The sequence below is a fragment of the Ovis aries genome, chromosome 11, assembly GCF_016772045.2.
Source record: "Ovis aries strain OAR_USU_Benz2616 breed Rambouillet chromosome 11, ARS-UI_Ramb_v3.0, whole genome shotgun sequence".
NCBI classification, from domain to species: Eukaryota; Metazoa; Chordata; class Mammalia; order Artiodactyla; family Bovidae; genus Ovis; species Ovis aries.
In genome coordinates, this window is record NC_056064.1 from 51096703 (window position 1) to 51115422 (window position 18720).

At 57.8% G+C, this 18720-nt stretch overlaps 1 protein-coding gene across 5 annotated transcripts in view; it reads right to left on the minus strand.

Annotated features, from left to right (window-relative positions):
• Positions 1 to 18720, minus strand: part of BAIAP2 (BAR/IMD domain containing adaptor protein 2) — a 63860-nt gene that overhangs the window by 26654 nt on the left and 18486 nt on the right. The gene's annotated exons all lie outside the window — the stretch shown is intronic.

An 18720-nucleotide genomic window follows, 5' to 3' on the forward strand; every position in this document is an offset into this window, starting at 1 on the left:
GTGTCCTGGGACATGGTGCGGAAGGCGGGGTGACTGCAGAGGGACGGACCCCATGGCCCAAGACACGCTATGGTCAGCAGAGCCCCAACACCCAGCACCCCAGTTCAACGCCATGGTATCGAAGCTCCAGGCTGGGGCACACACAACAACTGCCTCCAGTGACCCTCAGGGCCACCGCCCACACCCACCGAGTCAGCACAAAGGACCTCCCTGGACAAAAGGCTCACTTCCTCCCCGGCAGAGTGGGTCTGGAACGGGCAGTGTGGGCTGCATTCATTCCACTGGCAAGTATTTGCTAAACAGGTGCTGACCACGCACTGTGACCACATGGAGGAAGGCCTGTCCCTGCCCTCGGGACCTGCTGACTAAGTGTCCCGGAGGTGCTGCCTACACCAGGATGTCCCTCCCCTCGTGGCCAGGCCACTCAGGGCTCACACGATCCAGAGAATTCTTTGGGGGGCAGCCATGAGGAGCAGCCCTGGTCTCCACAAGGCTTGCTAGAAAGCAGAACAGTTCCTGTGGCTCCTGCCCTAAAGGGACAATGCTGTCTGCCCTCCAAGGTCACATGGATGGCAGGCAGGTGATCCCCGGGGTCATGTTCCCTCCCAGAAACACAGTGGGCTTTGGGAGAGGCCAGCTCCTCCTGGTCATCAGGCCATTCTACCAGCTGCTCTCAGCCCTGATGACCACAGGGCATGGTGACCACTGACCACACGTGGTTAGATCTCCACCAATCCTTGGGGCAGGCTGCCCAAGGTCAGTGGGCTGTTAGGTGGCTGCAGTGCCCACTTCCACCCTGCAGGCCCTGGAGCCCTGCCTCCTGTCTGAGTTCTGAGTTCTCACTCTCAGTGTGCTGCTGGACTGAGATCCCAAAAGACAGGCTTCGCCTTGGACATACGGATGTCTATTGAGGGAGGAGGAAGAGAGGAGAGTGCCTCTGAAGGAGCCCCAGGGTCATCTGGCGGCTGGGAGGAGCTGTCGTGTGCTAGGGAACAGGCCCTGCAAGGCCAACCGCACATCCCCATCAGGAGACATGGTGGGGGGCAGTGGTTTTCCTGGTGGTCTAGTGGTTCAGTTCAGTCGCTCAGTCGTTTCCGACTCTTTGCGACGCCATGAATCAGAGCACGCCAGGCCTCCCTGTCCATCACCAACTCTCGGAGTTCACTCAGACTCACGTCCATCGAGTCAGCAATGCCATCCAGCCATCTCATCCTCTGTCGTCCCCTTCTCCTCCGGCCCCCAGTCCCTCCCAGGTTAGGACTCGGCACAAATTCAACCCCTGGTCTGGGAACTAAGATCCTGCGAGCTGTGGGGTGCAGCCAGAAGGGGAGACAAGCATGCTGGCAGGGCCCCTTGGCCATGGGGCAGGATCATACATGGCTGGGGTTCACCAGGCCCTGGGCTGAATGTCCAGCCTGCCACCTGCGCCGGTGGAGAGGAGACCCCCTCCCAGGCAATACGTGAGGAAACACAGACCCCAGGCTGGCTTCCTCTCTCCCGTGTGGAGAGAGGAAGACGCCCAGACCCAGCCTGAGGCTGTGAAGGGTGCTCGCGGGCAGGGCCCGCACCACAGTGCGTGAGCGCGAGTGAGCACGTGGGTGTGAACGCAGTGCCTGTGTGGGTGTGAGTGGGGAAAGGCGTGTGCATGTGGGTACACGGGGTGTGTGTGGGAGTGCCTGCATGAATGCAGAGAGAGTGGGTGTGAGCGTGTGTGGCCATGTTGCACGTGGGTGTGGAGTGGGCACACTTGTGGCTGTGTGTGTGAACCTCCGTCTCCCTTCTCTCTCCCAACAGCACCCCAGGGCTATATTCCCATAGACAAGCGGCTCCAGGAATCTAAGTGACCAGAGGGACCAGGGCTGGGCCACACAGGGTCTGCCTCCAGGACCATGCTCACCCATGAGCAGGGGATGAGAGGATGGGGCAGGGAGATGCCACAACAGGGGCAGACCCTGGAGCTCCCGGGACACGACCCCCAACCCAAGATGATAAACGTTACTGAGCCACCAGGACGCCAGCTCTGGGACCAGGGTACGGGGGACATCCGTTTGGGACCAAGAGTCCCTGGAAGTCACTTCCTTCAGGGTCCAAAGAACAGCCTGACCTTGTGTCTGATGGTGCTGTCTGGCGGAGGGTGACAGGGAGGGGCAGTGCCTGGGGACGAGAAGGCCCCGCCTCAACCGTGCCCGCCTGTGGTCAGCATGGTTGATGGTCAACCACACGCCCAGGGCTGAGCTGAGGTCGACCTGGCCCAGCAGGATACTGCTCAAGTCTTACTCATCCTCTCCTAGCCCTGATCCACTTCTCCACCCCAATCCCAGGGGCCTGGCCAAGGACAACAAGGGACAGAAGGTTCCTGGTCCCCGTCCTTGGCTGAAAACGAGCCACTGAGACAAACAGAAGCAGGTAGCCCAGAGGACAAGGCCAGGCTGCCGCCACCCTGACCCGCCTGGCACAGACCTGCAGCTCCCGAGCAGGGTAAGGATCCCCCAGATCTTATCTGCTCCATGGGGATACTGTCCTGTGTCAAGAATGTGTGCAGCGAAGTCTGGACCCACAGGTCACCCTCGGGCCCCAAGGGCTCTCTCAAGTGACACGAAGTCCATAAATAACACAGAGCAAGTGGCGTTGTCGGCCATACTTGAGGCCCCAGAATCATAAGTTAACATCCGGATCAAACTGAAAACACGTATTTCCTTGAAAGGCTGTACACAACTAATTCAAGACCATTTGAAAAAAGGCAAAAACAACAAAGAGCAAATCCTTTAAAAAAGGAATTTTTGTTGCCAAGAAGAGTATGCAGAGATTCTCGAGGATTCTGGCCCCTGCACCCAGGCTCCACCAATGTACTGGGATGCACCGAATCGCCTCTGCTGGCCAGAGGCCCCACCTGTCCCCGGGGAGCATGCAGGGAACAGCAACATGGCTCTGAGCTAAAAGCCAGTGGTTGCACAAGCTGGTCCACTCGGGGAACTTATACAGTGTGTTTTACAAGCCACTGCAGTAAGTCCCGTGAACACGTCTGCAAGGTGGCGGTGTGAGCGTGTGCGAGCCACTGGGTGGTGGACCCGGAGCATCATGGGGGCACTGGGCCAGCTGCAGGAGATGGTCACCCCACCCCAAGATGAGACTGTGCCCTGAACTCGGCTCCCCAGGAAAGCTGGGAGCCTCAGGCGTCGGTGTGAAGACTCACTGGTCCTTTTTTACCCAAGTCCCTTCCGGGTCCTAGGAGGTGGGCTAGTGAAGGTCCTTGGAGCCAGGGGGCCAGCCAGAGACGCATCCCGCCCCTGGGTTCCTTGTGCCTCCCTGCTTCTTTGAGCTCAAAGGACAGCACGAGGGGGCACAGCTTTGCAGGCCCACCCCGCCCAGGGAGGAGGAGGCCGCGGGCTTTGAACCAGGCCTGTTTGGGAATCCAGGTCCGGTTCTACAGCGCAGGTGGGTCCTAAACTCAAAAAAACAGGTTTAAGGTAGCAGCTCAGATCTGGCCTCACCAGAGCAAACAGTGGGTGAGCAGGGTAACCAGCTCAAGTGTTACCAGCTGGTGGGACTGCCAGGGTCCCGAGACATGTGAACACAGGGGGCAGTGGGCAGCTGGCCAGGCCCCTGGGTGCTGCAGAGGGGGTGGTGGGCAGACCACCCTGGCACTGAGGAGGGTTCGAGAGTGGCCCTTCGGGAGCAGAGACAGGAGAAGGGCACACACGGGTGCCACGAGGCTTCACTCGGGACAGAACCACGTCAGAAACACACACAGGCACCTGAGAACTGGGCGACGCCCTCCTCGGCCCTGCCACCCAGTGTTTACCCTGCGAGGAGGCCGCCAGGTCAGTGGTGAGTCACCTCCGGCTGCACACCCTTCAGCTCTGAGTTTAAAAATTCCTGATACTCCCGGTAACCTCATCAAACACCCGCCTCCCGGCTTTGGGTTAAGCATGGAATCCGGTACACACGGCAGCTCCCTGCCCCCAGGGGAAGGCGGGGGCTGGGGCAGTGTGTACAGACACACACACACATATCAGCACACGAGCTGTGCTTCCTCACAGACACAGGCAATGTGCCGGTCACCACCTTTCCCTCCATCACAGTCTGGCTGGTGGTGCAACCAGGACAGGACAACGTCAGGACAGTCGCCGCCCACTTTGCTCTGTACACCTGGGGCTGGGAGCCCAAGCAGCCTGCAGATGGTGTGTGGGCCCCTGAAAAGAGGCAGGGCGGCAGCCTTGGGAGCCAGGCAGGGCCCTTGTCCCTCAGGGTGGTGGCCTTGTCCTGGGTGACAGACACAAAAAGAACTGGTCTAGCCTCTTAGTAGGGACGTGGCCCCCAACAGGGACACAACCCTGGAGCCGGGGTGGCTGGAGAGCCCCAGCCTGTGGGGGCCTCAACAGGCCACTCTGTCCTCAAGGGCAGTCACAAGGTCGAGCAACCGCCGCTCCTAATTCCAGAAGGTTCTCGTCACTCCAGAAACCTGTCCCCATCAGCAGTCACTCCCCTTCCCCTCCAGCCTTGGGCAACAACTCATCTAGTGTCTATACAGATCCCCCTGTTCAGGCTGTTTCGTATCAAGGGAATCCCATGATGCAGACCTTTGTGTCTAGCTTCCTCACTAAGCATGCTTTTGGTTTTTTAGGCTCACCGGCGGCACTGTGTCAGGGCTTCATTCCCTCCCTAGTCGGATGACATTCCAGGGAAGAGACCACACTTTATTTAGTCATCCACTGATGTCCGCCGGTGGACATTTGGGTGTTTCCACTTTCGGGCTGTTACAAACACTGCTGCTGTGACAATCAGCTCTCTCCTTAGGAAGCAGTTTTATAACAACCCTAAATTCTGTTTGTAAACAATCTTCATAACACGATTTTTGAGGTTTTTCCCATCTTCTTAGAGAAAGAAAGTCCACCAGCCAGCAGATCTGGGGTGGGGGCTGGGGAGTTGAGTAAACAGGGGGCCTCTGGCCAGCACCATGACCACGTAAGGGGCTGGAGCCTCAGTGCTGCCAGGCCCTCTGAGGTTCCTTCAGACCCAGTGTCCCTCCCAGGCACCCACTGCCATCTCTGCAGGGCCTGCTCCCTGCTCCAGGCTCGTCCAAATCTCCTGGGAAGACGAGGCTGCAGATACTAATAGGAATTGATTCTACAACGAGGAGCCTGCCTCTCCAGCAAGTCGGGGTGACTCAGCATCCCCGTTGCTTCAGAGCTCAACCAGGAGGGTGGGGGCTGTCCCCAGGGAAGACGTTGCCCCCCCCACCCTAGTAGGAGCTAGCTTCTACCAAACCCAGGGATCGTGAGCCAGGGAAAGCACCAGGGCTGTCACTCTGCTTCTATTTCACCACTGATACCAAAAAATTCCCAACAGATTCTTAAAAATGGTACACAGCCCCTGGCAAGAACCTCAGTTCAAGGACAAGGTGGAAGGGCCCGGCATCAGCCAGGGTGAGTGTTGGCCAGCGCCTGGGGCCCAAAGGCACCCACCAAGGGGAGAGAAGGCAGAACCTAGAGACCTCGCCAGCACAGACGCAGCGTGGGGATGTGCCGGAAGGTGAGGGCACGGCTGAGGAAAAGGGGGCCCTGGTGTGGGAAGGCCCCACACCTGAGAGGACGGCAGCGGGGCAGACCCTGAGCAGAGCAGCGTGAGCAGGACCAAGGCCCACAGGAGGCCAAGGGCTGGAGCTGCTCGCTTGGAGCTCCAGGCCAGGTCTGGACGCCCAAAGGGCGGGGCCCTGCTGTGATACGGGAGGAGCGGCAAGAGTCAGGAGTGAGATGTCTTCACTCACTTTATACGTGTTCGGGGATGTAGGACCCACCGCTGATATCTCAGATCTCCGAAACATTCAAGTGTTTCCCCAAACTGGGATCTTTGGGAGAAGATAAAAGAGTCCAGGAGACTAGAGAAAGTTACATGTACCAGATGTTTAAAAGGCACAGACTCTAGAAACTGCAGGCTGGTGTCTTGATGTGGGAGTTGTTACTGTGACGAAGGTGACCTGCTCGCAGCCTGGGGCACTCGCTCACCTTCATCTTACCCCTCTGACGGCTGTTCCGTGAGCAGGTGCCGCTGCAGGTGAGAGAGTTAACCAGACGCCCTGCCTTTGTGATGGCCATGCTCTTTCTCGGGAGAGGAAGACAAACCATGGGCCGGTGAGGAATGGGGTGGAGTGAAGGGCGAGTGGGCCAGGCAGGTCAGGAAGGAGAGCTGCCTGCGGGCCAGGAGGACAAAGGAGGCCTGTGGCCCTGGATGACCCAGAGATGGCGGGGTGGAGTTTGGCAGGGAGGCTCATCTCACTGATTCTTAAGCCTGAAGTCAGCCCAGGTGCAGCCCTGCCTCCCATCCGAGCTCCACAAGACATCAGGCAGTCCCCCAGGGCACTGAATGCTGACCCTTAGGGGACTTGAATGGAGGCCAGTTCTGTAGCCACACCCAGAGGTTCCACCCACAGCCCTTCGAACAGTGTGACCGTCAATCTGTTCTCATCGGCACTGAAAAGACAAAACACTTCTCCCAGCTCCACCCTCCAAACCTCCCAAAAGCCTCAAAAATAGCGAAGCAAGTACCCACTCACCCTCCACCAGGCTCCCCAGCTCTCTTCCCAACACACGAACATTATGTACCGCGCATACACTTTTTGGCTGAACCATCCAAGACAGTAGTGAGCACCGTGGTGTGGCCAGCAAGTCAGCTTCTACAGCTGGAGATCGTGACTCATGTGTACAGGCCTGCGGCCATCCTGACCCAGGGAGGGCGGCCACTGACACAGACCCTCTTCCTTAGCACCTGCATCGCGGGGCCTGGCACCCTGATGTGCCACCGCCTGAGAGCTACTCCCCAACCCAGGACCGCACGCCCAGCTTTTCAGGTCTTTCTCTCAATAAATCAGCATTCTGTTTATCTAAATGCTGCTCCGTGAGCATCTGGAACAAGTCAGTCATAAACAGGCTAAGTCACGGGTTACGAGGAATTAACCTCCAGCGGCACCAGAATTCTTATCTCTCCTCCGGGAGTCGGGAGTCTTCAGCCTCTTAAATCCAGAAGAGTCCTCTCCACTTGCATCTCTGACAACGCTGACATTTTTAAAGACTAAGGCTGCTTTTCTTTTTTTTGCAAAAAAAAAAAAAAACCATGTTCTTATAATCTGCAAATGACAAGAAGCTGAGGGGGAGTGGGGATCTGGGAGACTGGGAACAAGCCAGGATGGTGGGAGGGGTGGCCCTCGTCCCCAGGGTCTGGCCGTTCACAGGCCGGCATCTAGCAGACCTCGGCAGCTCCACTCCCCCTCTGTGAGCTGAGGGGGCAGACTCCACTTGAGGGCCCCTCCCAGGCCACAACACTAGGCTCCTTATCCCAAAGGAGTGAAGACAGGATTTCAGGAAGGATTTGAGTTCTCACCCACTTAGGCTTAAAAAAGAACACGTTTTTTTGCCAAAGCAACACAGGCCTGAGGAAACCAGCTTCGCACTGGCTCCCATGGAGACGGCCAGTGGCCTGAGCTGACCCCCAGCAAAGGGTAGCGACAGCGTGGGATGAAGAGGTTAAAGATCTGGCTGCCAGACCCCAAGGCTAAGCACACTGCATGGAGGGCCAGTCCCCTCTCCATAACACTGTGACTGTCATAGGAGAGCAATGCTTCCAATGTCAGTGTCCAGGGGGTAACCCAGTGAAACTTCTAAAACCTGATTTACATGAGGAGGAAGAGAAGGCTGGGGCCCCAGGGTGGGGGAGGTCACAGAGGGCAGTTCCCATCTCTGGAAGACACAGGTGCGCTGAGCCCTGGCTGGGGGGTAGGGAGGGAGTCCAATAACCACCTATGGAGCGGCCTCCCCAGGGACCCACTGCCACACGGCAGGACCACCTCCCAGAGCACAGACTAGCCTCTACCCTGGTGTGTGTCCACCAGCTGGGGGATGTCTATCACAGGGGCGACAGGTTCCAACAGTCCGGGCATCCCAGGAAAAGGGCTCCAGGCCTGGGCTGACCTGTCTCATCGGTTATGTGTACACATTTGTACCCCATCCCAGGATTAAATCAATGAGACCACAAGTCTCTTGATTAGGGGGCTGGACTGGCAAAGCTCACGGCACAGTCCCCGCCCCAGAGAAAGAGCCAGCAAGTGCCTGCCCCCGACAGTAACAGTGACCTTGACAGCCAAGCATCTGGGTGCCATTCATCTAGACATCAGAGGTCCCACCACACCCTCCTTTAAGCGGGAGGATGGCAGGTGTAGTGGTTCAGGAACTGGGCACCAAGACAGGCCGTCGTTCTGCAGAGCCCAGCCCCAGCAGGCAGGAAGGTACCACCCACCTGTGGTGCCCTTTTCTTTCCAGTCTATGCCCTTCTTCCCTGGTGACCATGTCTGGCTGGGGCAGGGGTCTTGACTGTATGCTCTCTTCCTCACCACCCTACCCCACACCTGTGTCCTTCCCACTGAAAGAGGGCTGTGCCAGTCCCCGACCCTGGCTGTGAGACGAGCCTTGCATAAAGCCCTGTGGACAAGAGCACAGGGTAGGGGGCTCTTGGAAAGGCACAGTGTGGAGTTCAGGGGAGCTGATGCGACAAGAAAGTGGGCACCTTCAGCAGCATCACAAATGTGGGGGACACTGATGAGAACTTGGCTCCCCAGCTGCCTGGACCTGGGCAATGTCCAGTGACCCCAGATGCGCTCCCAGCACATGAGGCTTCTAGGATGGACCTGAACACATGGGAAAGACGGGAATGTCCAGCGTGGAGTCCCTGCCCGCATGGGTCCCTAAGGGCTCCCTGGGCCACCGCAGCCCAGAAGGCCAGTCCTGTAACCTGCTGCTCCCCGCCCCCAGCAGATGTCAAGCTGTGCCACCCTAGGACACGAGCAACCCAGCCAGAGGCGAGACCAAGACTGCACGGCCGTGACTGCAACCACGAGCCTAACTTGTGTGTGCACTCCGGTGGGGAGGGCAGGGTTGCTGGCATTCCCTACCTCCTCCCAGGCAAAGCCCCATGCCGGAGTAGTCCTCAGCAGCCCCAGATGGTGCTCGAGGCTCAGAGAGGGCCTCCGACCCTACTTGGGAACCAGACCTCCAGCCCCGTCCTCCCAGAGCCAGACTTCAACCCGGCAAGCAGGATGCACCATCACTGCTGAGTGATCATGATGTTCCTCTGGGCCACTGGCAGCCACTGAGGGGCCAAAACACTCGTTTCTTGAGGATCTGTCATTCCAGGAGGTGCCGGAGCTCACGGCCCCTGCCGGTGGCCAAGGGGCTCTGAGCCAAGGGGTCAGCTGCTCAAACTTGGCTGGGAGTGCCCACCGCCTCCTGAAGCCTTCTAAAGCAAATTTCCATAATGCTCAATTATTCTGGTGGCTTCCAGAGCGGAAAGGCGCCTCTGAGAGCTAATTAGCATACGCCTGAACAAGGCACGAATATAGAACTCTCGTTCCAGGAAGACAGACAGCCAAGGGGCTACGGGGATGTCGCGCCGGCTGTGGGAGCCACCAGGATGGGATGCGGAGCTTAGACAGCACCGGGGTACCCCTCTGGGACCAGCCACCAACCCTCCATCCTCCCTGCTGGCCTCAAAGCCTCCAGCTCCTCCCTGGGAGAAGCCGTGTTCTTCTCCTGCCTACAAAATGGCAAAAAATGGCAGGTGGCCAGAGGGGTAACCAGGACAAAAATCGATGGCTGTTACCATGGTGATGATAGCGGACACTGACCCTCCCTGACTGCCGCTCTGAAGCGGAGCAAGACCAGATGGCTCCTTGAGGTCAGTGCTGTGCTCACAGCTGGACACCCGGGCACCTGGGTGTTGTGGAACGAGGTGCCAACCACACATGGCCCAACTGTCCGGGCTGGCCTCCGCCCTACCTGCACTGGGTCAGGTCCTGGACTGGCACTGGCCACTCTGGTAGTCTGCTTGGATCTCAGAAGCTCAGGCCCCACCCCACTCCTCCCAAAACCATATATACATTTGGATGCATCCCTGGCCAATTCACAGGCTCTCAGGCATCCACAGTCACACTGGGGGTTCTCAGGCTGGCCACTCAGGCCAGCTGGGGGTGCTGCTTCAAGGAACTGGATGATGGGGGGCTGTGGAGCAAATGGGTTGAGCCTGGGTGACAGGGAGGCAGGGACTTCAGGTCAACCTGGTGTCCTCTCCCCTCAGTCCCGGCAGACCCTGGTTGTACCAGGTCAACAAAGGATCAGCAAAGGACCACTTCCTCACTCTCACCTGCAGGGGTCGGGGTGGGGGACTGCAGACACTGAGCGCACTCTGCGGGAGGTACCTCAACTGGGCGGGAGACATGGTGGGGTTGCAGGACTGGGAGCCCCCAGCACCCTCCAGACACACAGGCCCTCGAGTCAGGTTGGCCAGGCCGGGAGAGCCTTTGTGGGCATGCTGCTGCACCTCAGTGTGCCTCTGGCTGCAGACCCCGGACAGGCCACACGTCCGCCCTCGGCAGGAACAAGGCCCAGGCCCGGTCCTCAGAGACCCCATCAGCCCCTCATCACCGCCAGCATGAACACGGCTGAGGGCCCCCTTCCCCTCCTCCCCCGCAGTACCCCCAGGAACCAGGTCAGAGGGCCTGGGGTCCCCTGCCCCCACTCAGGAGAAGACCTAGCCAGGCACTGCTGTTCCCTGTGAATGTCCCCACCCCAGAGGGGACCCTTGGACACCGAGGAAGCATGAAAACATGCTGAGCCATCTCTCCTGCTACAGCCAAAGCCACTGAGAACAGGCAGATCCAATTAAGACGTTCAGTAATCCCTCCCGACACAGGCTTGAGCCAGCCCCATAAAGCTCTCACCAGGGCGGGCAAAGCGGATACACTGGAGCCCCTAGCCCTTGACACCAGGTATGTGAGTCCAGGGGGCCCTGAGGGGGACCCCTCAGACTGCAGTCCCCCATCCCTGCTCAGCCCCTGTGATCTGTCTAGCATCCACACAAAGCCAAACTTGGAGACAGAGACGCCACCAAAGTCCTGCCTGGTGTCAAGAGGCCTGAAGGAGGCTAAGAGAGCAGAGACCCTGGTCCTGGGGCTCCAGTGACTGTCTGTGTGGCAGCCACTCCTCCTGGGGGCTAACGGATAGCTCCTCCATGTGCTGCGGCATTTCAGCTGTGAAGGGGAGGTGAAGGCAGGATGCAGGTAAGAAGTCCACTCCAGGCTGGCCTGGGGACGCTGTCCTGCACAGAGGCCTGTGGCCAGCATGGGACCACAGTGTGGGGCGACACGGTCCTGAGTGGGGACCCTCAGGGATGTGAAATGGACACGGCTCCCACTGAGGAGTCTAATAAGTCCTCCAAGAGGTGTCTCGTCAGGAGGGCCCAGCAGTCACAGTCAGGTCCTGTTGTTAGGGTCTGACAGCAGGTGGTTGTGACAGACTTCACCCACAGACGTCACCCACCTGCAGGGGAGGCTGGGACACCCTCGGGCTCCCTGGCCAGGTGTGGCCGGTTCTGCCTGACATGGAAGGGACCAGCCTCCCGGAGGGCACAGGAACCAACCTGGCGGGCAGCCCCCAACCTGTGGATGGCCTGTGGTGCCATCTCAGAACCATCTCTGTGAACAGAATCACCCAGCAACAGTTGCGAAGGTCCTTGGAGCCATGTGGCCCCTGCACTGCAGTGACCCGCACGCAGGGACTGGCCCCCAACGCTGCTAAGCAGGAGGCAGCTGTGGGCAAGTCGGCAGCATCGGCAGGAACCAGAAGAGGTAGCTGGGTCCCACAAGGCCAGTCTCCAAAGGTGGCACAGGATGGCCTGCCTGTTCTTCACTTGGGCAGCCAAGCATGGACGGCAGCCAAATGCTCAGGGGAGTGTTCAGGCCACACCTCAATCCAGTGACTCACTGTCAAACCTGGCCCAGGTTCAGGTGCAGGAGAGCCGCCTCCCTGCCCGAGGCCCCGCCCAGCAGGGAGCTCCTGCCCTCTCCTGGGCATAGGGACGGATCTGGGTACTCAGGGTGCCTGCAAGCATGAACATGCCCAGGTTCACAAACAAGCGAGGTCTTCAAAGGCAGAGAACACAACAGAGGCCTCGGGAGATAGTGAGGGCCAAACAAAACAGCTGCTCGGTCGCTGGCCCTCAGCTGCACAGGCGGACAAGATGGCCAGGGTGAGGCCCTGAGCACAGGCCCCGGACAGTGGCTCTGGAGGGATGGGCCCGCTGTGAAACTCGGCCACGTGCCGAGGAAAGAGGGCTCCAGGCAGGCTGGGCCCTTTGCTAATGACAGCCTCATGTCAGCGCTGCCGGCCAGGAAAGCCTAGAGTGCTCGTGGGAGGTGTCACTTTAGCCTCCCACACAGCCAGAGGAGCCAGCTGACCCCATCTCACAGGAATGATTCCAGCACAGAGCACCTGAGTAACCTGCCCACATGTGCACCCTGTGCCCAGAGCCCAGGTGCACAGGGACCCTGGCCTCCACCTCCCACTCCCGCCCGTGCTGGGCTCAGCCCCACTCTGCACAGTCGCTTTGGGGAGCGGAGCCAGGGGCCTGGCTGCAGACAGCTGCCCAGTGGGCTGCTCAGGTGTGCCAGCTCCCTGGGGGCTACTGCACATGGTGGAATGGCTGTCAGGGGGATGGGACGGCGGCCTCGCCTGCACAAAGAACCAGACCAAGATCCACAGTGGCACCCCCAGGAGCCAACACTGGGGAAGAAACCAGCCAGCTGGATAGACGGTGATTCTGCACAAGTGGACATGAGGGTGGAGTAGAGGGCCCGGATGCCAGCCTGCCCGCTGCCTGGACTGGGGGACCTGCGCTTTCAGCAGGGCTTGGGGACAGCTCGCACGGAGGCTGGGTGGAGAAGTGAGGAGGAGCCACGGTGCTCACCCCAGGGGAGCAGTCACAGGGCATGGGTGAGACGCCATACCTGGTCTCTGGCAGCAGGGGACAGGCACTGGGGGATCCCCACCTGCTCTCTCTGCTTGGACATGATTGATAGGCCCTGTTACTTAAAGTTTAAGGCAGTGGGACACGGCACTGCTGACAGTACCTAGTGGCTCCTGCACTGGCCACCTCCAGGGCTAAAGGAGTTGACCTGGAGACCTGACCTCCCCGACCAGGCCTGGAGCCCACACTGGAGCTCAGACCCGCGCTCTGCCTTGGGCTCCCCACCACGCTGGCTGCCCATGTCGGTGGGGTGGGGAGAGGGTGGGACCAGCAAGAGGACACCTGCCCCCTCTACCCTGCAGCCTCCAGGCAGATGGAGAAGCAGGAGAAATGAACGTTTTCACTCTTAGATCTCAGCAACCCCCAAATTTGTGGTCTATGAGCTTGGAGCGTGAGCCTCCACAGAGCGCCGTGACTGGGGTCACCTTGGCTCCTTGGCCTGGGGAAGGCGCAGGTTTGCACACACCGGGGACTGGTCTAGAGCTTTGGACCCAGACAGCATATGCCCTCTGCCCTGAGCTGCCAAAAGCCATGAGGAGAGGGAGCAGATGGGGTCTTCGACCCAAGTACACAGATCAGAGATGTCATCCCCTGCCGCGGCATGCCCGGACAGAGCAGGGAGGGTGGTGGTCCAGGGATACACCAACCGCAAGTGTGGGCGGCTGCCAGCAGGGAACGAGAGGGAGGTGAGGCAATGAGAAAGGCGGCCGTCCCAGCACCCTGGCTAAGCCACCTGCCTATCAAAGCCGATCCAGAGCTGAGAGGGGGGAAGATGAGACGCTGTCTACACTGTGAGGTCTGCAGCTGCAGCCTCAAGCCACCTTCCCAGCCGTCGGACCAACGGCGGAGCGGCCACTTGCTCTCCATGGGAAAGGGGAACAAAGGGACAGCTGCCCGCTGCTCAGCTGCAGCATGGCGACTGGGCTCTGACCTCTGACCTCCAAAGGCCTCAGCCTTGCTCACAGCAGGAGACTGCAAAGCGGAAGCCTCTGCCCTGGCAATGAGAGGTCCAGCTCCGGGGAGTACACTGCGATGGAGGTGTTGGGGGCGCTGTGCTGCTCAAGATCCTTACTCTACGCAGGAAGGACAGGGCACAGGGCTTGCAGAAAGATGAGGGGGTTCGGTCAACTCAGGGTCAGCATGGCTGAATCCCACACCATCCTAGCAGGCTGCCAGCCCTGGGAGCAGAGCCTGAGCCCTACGTGGGAAAGAAAAGGGCTCCTGCCCTTTGTGGGAAAGAAAAGGCAGGAAGAACTGGAAGAACGGGGCAGGGATTGGCAGAGAAAGGAGGGTGACCAGGGAGTGGCCAGGGTGTCTGCCACTGCTTGGCTGGCAATCCCTGACCCCACAGCCGCCAGGGGCCACACCCAGAGGGACCCTGGCGGGAAGCGGGCCATGAGAAGGCAGACAAAGCCCCATCAAGATGACGTCTCTGGTCAGGAGCCCGGCGCCCAGCCCGGGATGCTGCCAGTGTGAACAGAGCTCCCTCCAGGCCGCCACCACGCCTCAGCTGGAGCACCGCTTCCCTGGAGGCACTCGCCCCTTGAGGGCTCTGGCTCATCCCTGGGAAAGCAGAGGTTCCACACCTCTTCCCTCCCCCCCAGGGGAGGAAGGTCTGTTGAGAAGAAAGTGGTCAGAAACTGAGCTTTTCCCCCGGGTTGCAGACAGGAAGGGCGGAGGAAAACGAACTCGGCATGAAACAAAGTAGACTGGAAACAGGGGTCCCCTCGCAAAGTTCAGCTCATCAGGAAAACGCAACTGCGTGTAACTCGCCATTTACACACTTAGTAACACAAAAACCACACAGAGAAACCAAAGAGGCCGCCATCCCAGGGAGTAAGAGGGACACCTCTTTTACTTACTAATTAGGAAGTGAAGTTATTGAAGACCTGAACAGTTAGAAACCTTGCACCCAGAATCAGAGAACAGTTGCGGAATATAAGTTCTCTTCAAACGTTATAGACATCTATAAATATGGGCCACATCTCATTCGGCCATCAGCACAGGCCCCCCTCCCCAGGGTCCTGATCAGCACTGGGGGAGGGGAGCTCATACAGATGCCCAAGGCCACGGGCAGAGCCAATGGGACCAAGGAGCTGCCAAGAGAACGTTTCCTAAGTGACAGTTTCACTGTTGGATACTGTGGCCAAAATGCACCAGGGCACCCCATTCCTGCAACATTACCGCCACAAGCAAAGGATCCCAAATCTGAAAATCTCTACCATTTCTACCAGAGTCTTCAAGCAGGGAGCAGAAGCAAGCAGTGCAGAAGGACCCAGAGTCCTTGGCTTTCTCAGCAGGTCACTGCAGGGCAGCCCAGTCAGGCACCCCCCTGGGCTGGATCACCCACCCCAGTACATGGGTGCCCAGCACACCCCGAGCTATAACCAGGTGCAAACTGTCATTCTGCCGTGCCCAAGATGCTGGTCCTGGGTTGGTCTTCCCCTCCCATCCAGGAGCCAGGTAGACCAGAGCTGCTGCCTTGGCACCTGGGAGTAGGGTGGCCTGCAGGACAGGACTCGCCCACACAGAGGAGGGCACAGGAGGAGAAGGCAGCGGTGACCAGCCTCACTCAGATGGGAGCACTGTAGATCATCACACGGGTCATGTGGGAGGACGACGAGGCCAGGAAGGAGAGACCCAGGACGTGGCTGTTGTGGAACCGCATGGAGGTCACCCGTGGTGGGCTTGGTTGGCATCACACTCCCAAGGACCAGCTCATTCAGAGCAGCAACCCCTCCACCCCCCCCCATCCCAGGGAATAAGCTGGGCACTAAACGAAAAGACCAAGAAACACACTGTGTTTGTCACATGTTCATGGAATATTCTACAGCCGTGAAAGCATAGCGCCTGCTACTGCCAACAGGTGGATCCCAGTGCAGAGACAACAAGCAGGCTGCACAAACCCGGCGTCCCAAGGGCGAAGCCCCACCCCACCCTCAGCCTTGCTCCCTTCCTTGGCTCCAGACTTTCCCACTTCTCCCAGGATGCCGCCTCCTTGTCCACCCTGCACTGGTGGATGTGCCCTTGCTCCTGTCTTCCACCCATCCGGTGCCCTCGCTGTCCTCAGGTCAGGGATGCAGCTTAACTCTGGCCCTCGTTATTCCTCCCATGGCCCCAGGAGGCTGCATGCCTCCTCCACCCTTGGGATGCTTTGTTCTCCAGGCCCCCTGGGGCCCTCCCTCAACATACACAATGGAGCGATGTCTGAAAATTTCACAGCACCTACCCAAGGATAAGGACCTCAAAAGCTTCCAGGAGGGGAAAAACAGAAAACTCACATTAAAAAAAAAAAAAAAGCCACCAAGCACTGAAGACAGCAACACCGGGAGTCAGAAGAAAGGAAGCGATGCCTTCCAACTCTGAGGGGTGTGAACTTCCACCTGGAATTCTAAGCCATCAGGGTGAGACAGAGACATATCCACAGACATGGGTTCAGAAATATGTTTCCCCTTCTCCTGCTGAGGAACCATCAAAAGGAAGGATGGTAGCCCTAATTGAGGGAGTAAGACAGGACCCAGGATGCAGAAAATAGAGTCCCAGGTTGAAGAAGGGTGTCCCCTGGCCCTGGGGAGGTGGCAGGGGTGCTCCAGGAGGCAGGTTTCAAGAGGGGGAGAAGCAGCCAGGTTAATAGGACCACCGCCAGCTGGGAGGAACCCCAGAGTGCAGTCTCAGGTTTGGGACTGAGTTCATGATTGCAAATTGACAACTATGCCAAATGAAGGCAGGCAATTATTACCTCTAGGAGAAACAAAGCTGTCAAAATAGTAATGAAAACCTATGGACCATAGTTCAGGAAAAAAAAAAAAATCACTCAACTGGACTTCATTAAAACTAAACACTTCTGTTTTAAAACTACTGTGACAAAAATGAAAGGCCAATGAGTCTGGGAGAAAATATTTGCAAAGTGTGTATCTGACTGAGCACTTCTACTTAGAATACATACATAACTTTTACAACTCAATCAGAAGACAAAAACCCAACCAAAAAAAGGGGACAAAGACCTGAAGAGACATTTCACCAAATAAGATAAACAGCAAACAGCACATGAAAAGATGCCCGCCATCATCAGTTCGTTAGAGAAACGCGGATGTGGAAATGCCCCAAACTGGAAACAAGCCAAATGTCCGTCAACAGAAGAACGTATAAACAATAGGGCATGTCCACACAGCGGAAACTACTCGTCGTGAAGGCAGGATGGTCTGGAGGTATGTGTAACACTGGGATGACTTTCAAAACAATCATGAGATTAAAGAGGCCAAGCTGAGAGAGCGCAGCACACACTTTGTGAGTCAATTTATAGACTCCAGCAAACGCGCGCTAAGTCTCAGGACAGAACCAAAGGCAGCAGTTGTCTGGAATGGGGCGGGCATGGAGCAAGAGGGGCAGGAGGTGTTCTCCGGGGCTGATCGCTACCTGGGCAGGTGTGTGCTCACATCTGTCTCATCATGCTTCCATTTCAGACCCGCCGTCCGCTGTGCTGTGGGCACTGTTCTGAACTGAGGACTCCCGCCAGCACCGTACAAAGGCTATAATGGGCACTAATCAGCAAAAGTTGTCATTGTTCTCTTGGGTGGGGAGAGAGGAGCAATATAAAAATGCTAAATCCAAATCCTCTAGAAAAAGATTCATTAAATAATGTCCAAAATTGAACAGAAGAAACAGCACAAACTTGCTTGTTTACACGTATGGAAGCAAACACAGGCAGACAACACGCACGGCTGAGAAGCGGGCCTCAGGCATGTGGGGGGCAGGGGAACTTATTTTTAAGCCCGGGCTGCTTTAATAAAAATTCAACCCCAACCGTGTGACTCAGCAGTTTCCCTTCCAGGGATATATGAAGTGTCCACACAGACATTTGTGCAGTCTGCTGACACCAACAGCATTGAAACTGGTCAAAAGGTGGAAACAGCCCTGATGTTCATCAGCTGGGGAATGGAATAATATTTCCCTGTGTGGACAAGGGAATATTATTTAGCCATAAAGAGTGGAGCTGACACACACTACAACACGGATGCACGCCGAAGACACGCTTGTCAACTGAAAGAAGCTGGAAACAAATGGGTTGCCACCCGTCAGCGCTCGCTTCCTTCTGTATGAAACGTCCAGGTAAAGCCACGGACACAGACAGCAGGTCAGCGGTTTCGAGGGGCTGGGGGAGGGGGAGTGACTGCTAACGAGGATGGCTTGCGTTCTGGGATGAAGGAAAGTCTGGGAATGAGACAGCTGTGATGGGTGCACAACTCCCTGAATATACTAAAACGCACAGAGTCGAACACTTTCAATGGTAACCGTATGGCAGGTGAAGAATGTCCTGATAAAGCTGTTACCTAAAGAAAAAATGGAGCCATGATGTGAGAAGGCAGGCATGCTGGGCTCTGCCCCTCCCCCACCCCAGCTTCCCGATATAGAGCTCCTAATCCCATTATCTCCTGGTGATAGCAATGTCCTTTGTTCCAGAGGCAACTCTGCCTGGGCTCCTGGATGGGGGCTGGTCACCAGAAAGACCCAGCCAGCGTCAGAAGTAGAGGCCCCACCCCATCCTCTGGGACAGGGGCTGGAGGCTGAGCTAACAACTGCTCATGCCTGGAAACTCCTTAAACACGGGGTTCGGAGAGCTTCCAGGGTGGTGGACACACCCATGTACTGGGAGGGTAGGGTACCCCAACTCCACAGGGACAAAGCTCCTGTGCTTGACACCCTCCCAGACCTCGCCCTGGGCATCTGCTCCTCTGGCCGCTCACCTGGGTCCTTCATGACACCCTTAAGACAGTAAGCCTGCCCCTGAGTTCTGTGAGCTGTTCCAGCACAGAGCCAGACCCGAGGAGGGAGTGGTGGGAAGCCCATTCATAGCCAAATTGGACAGAAGTG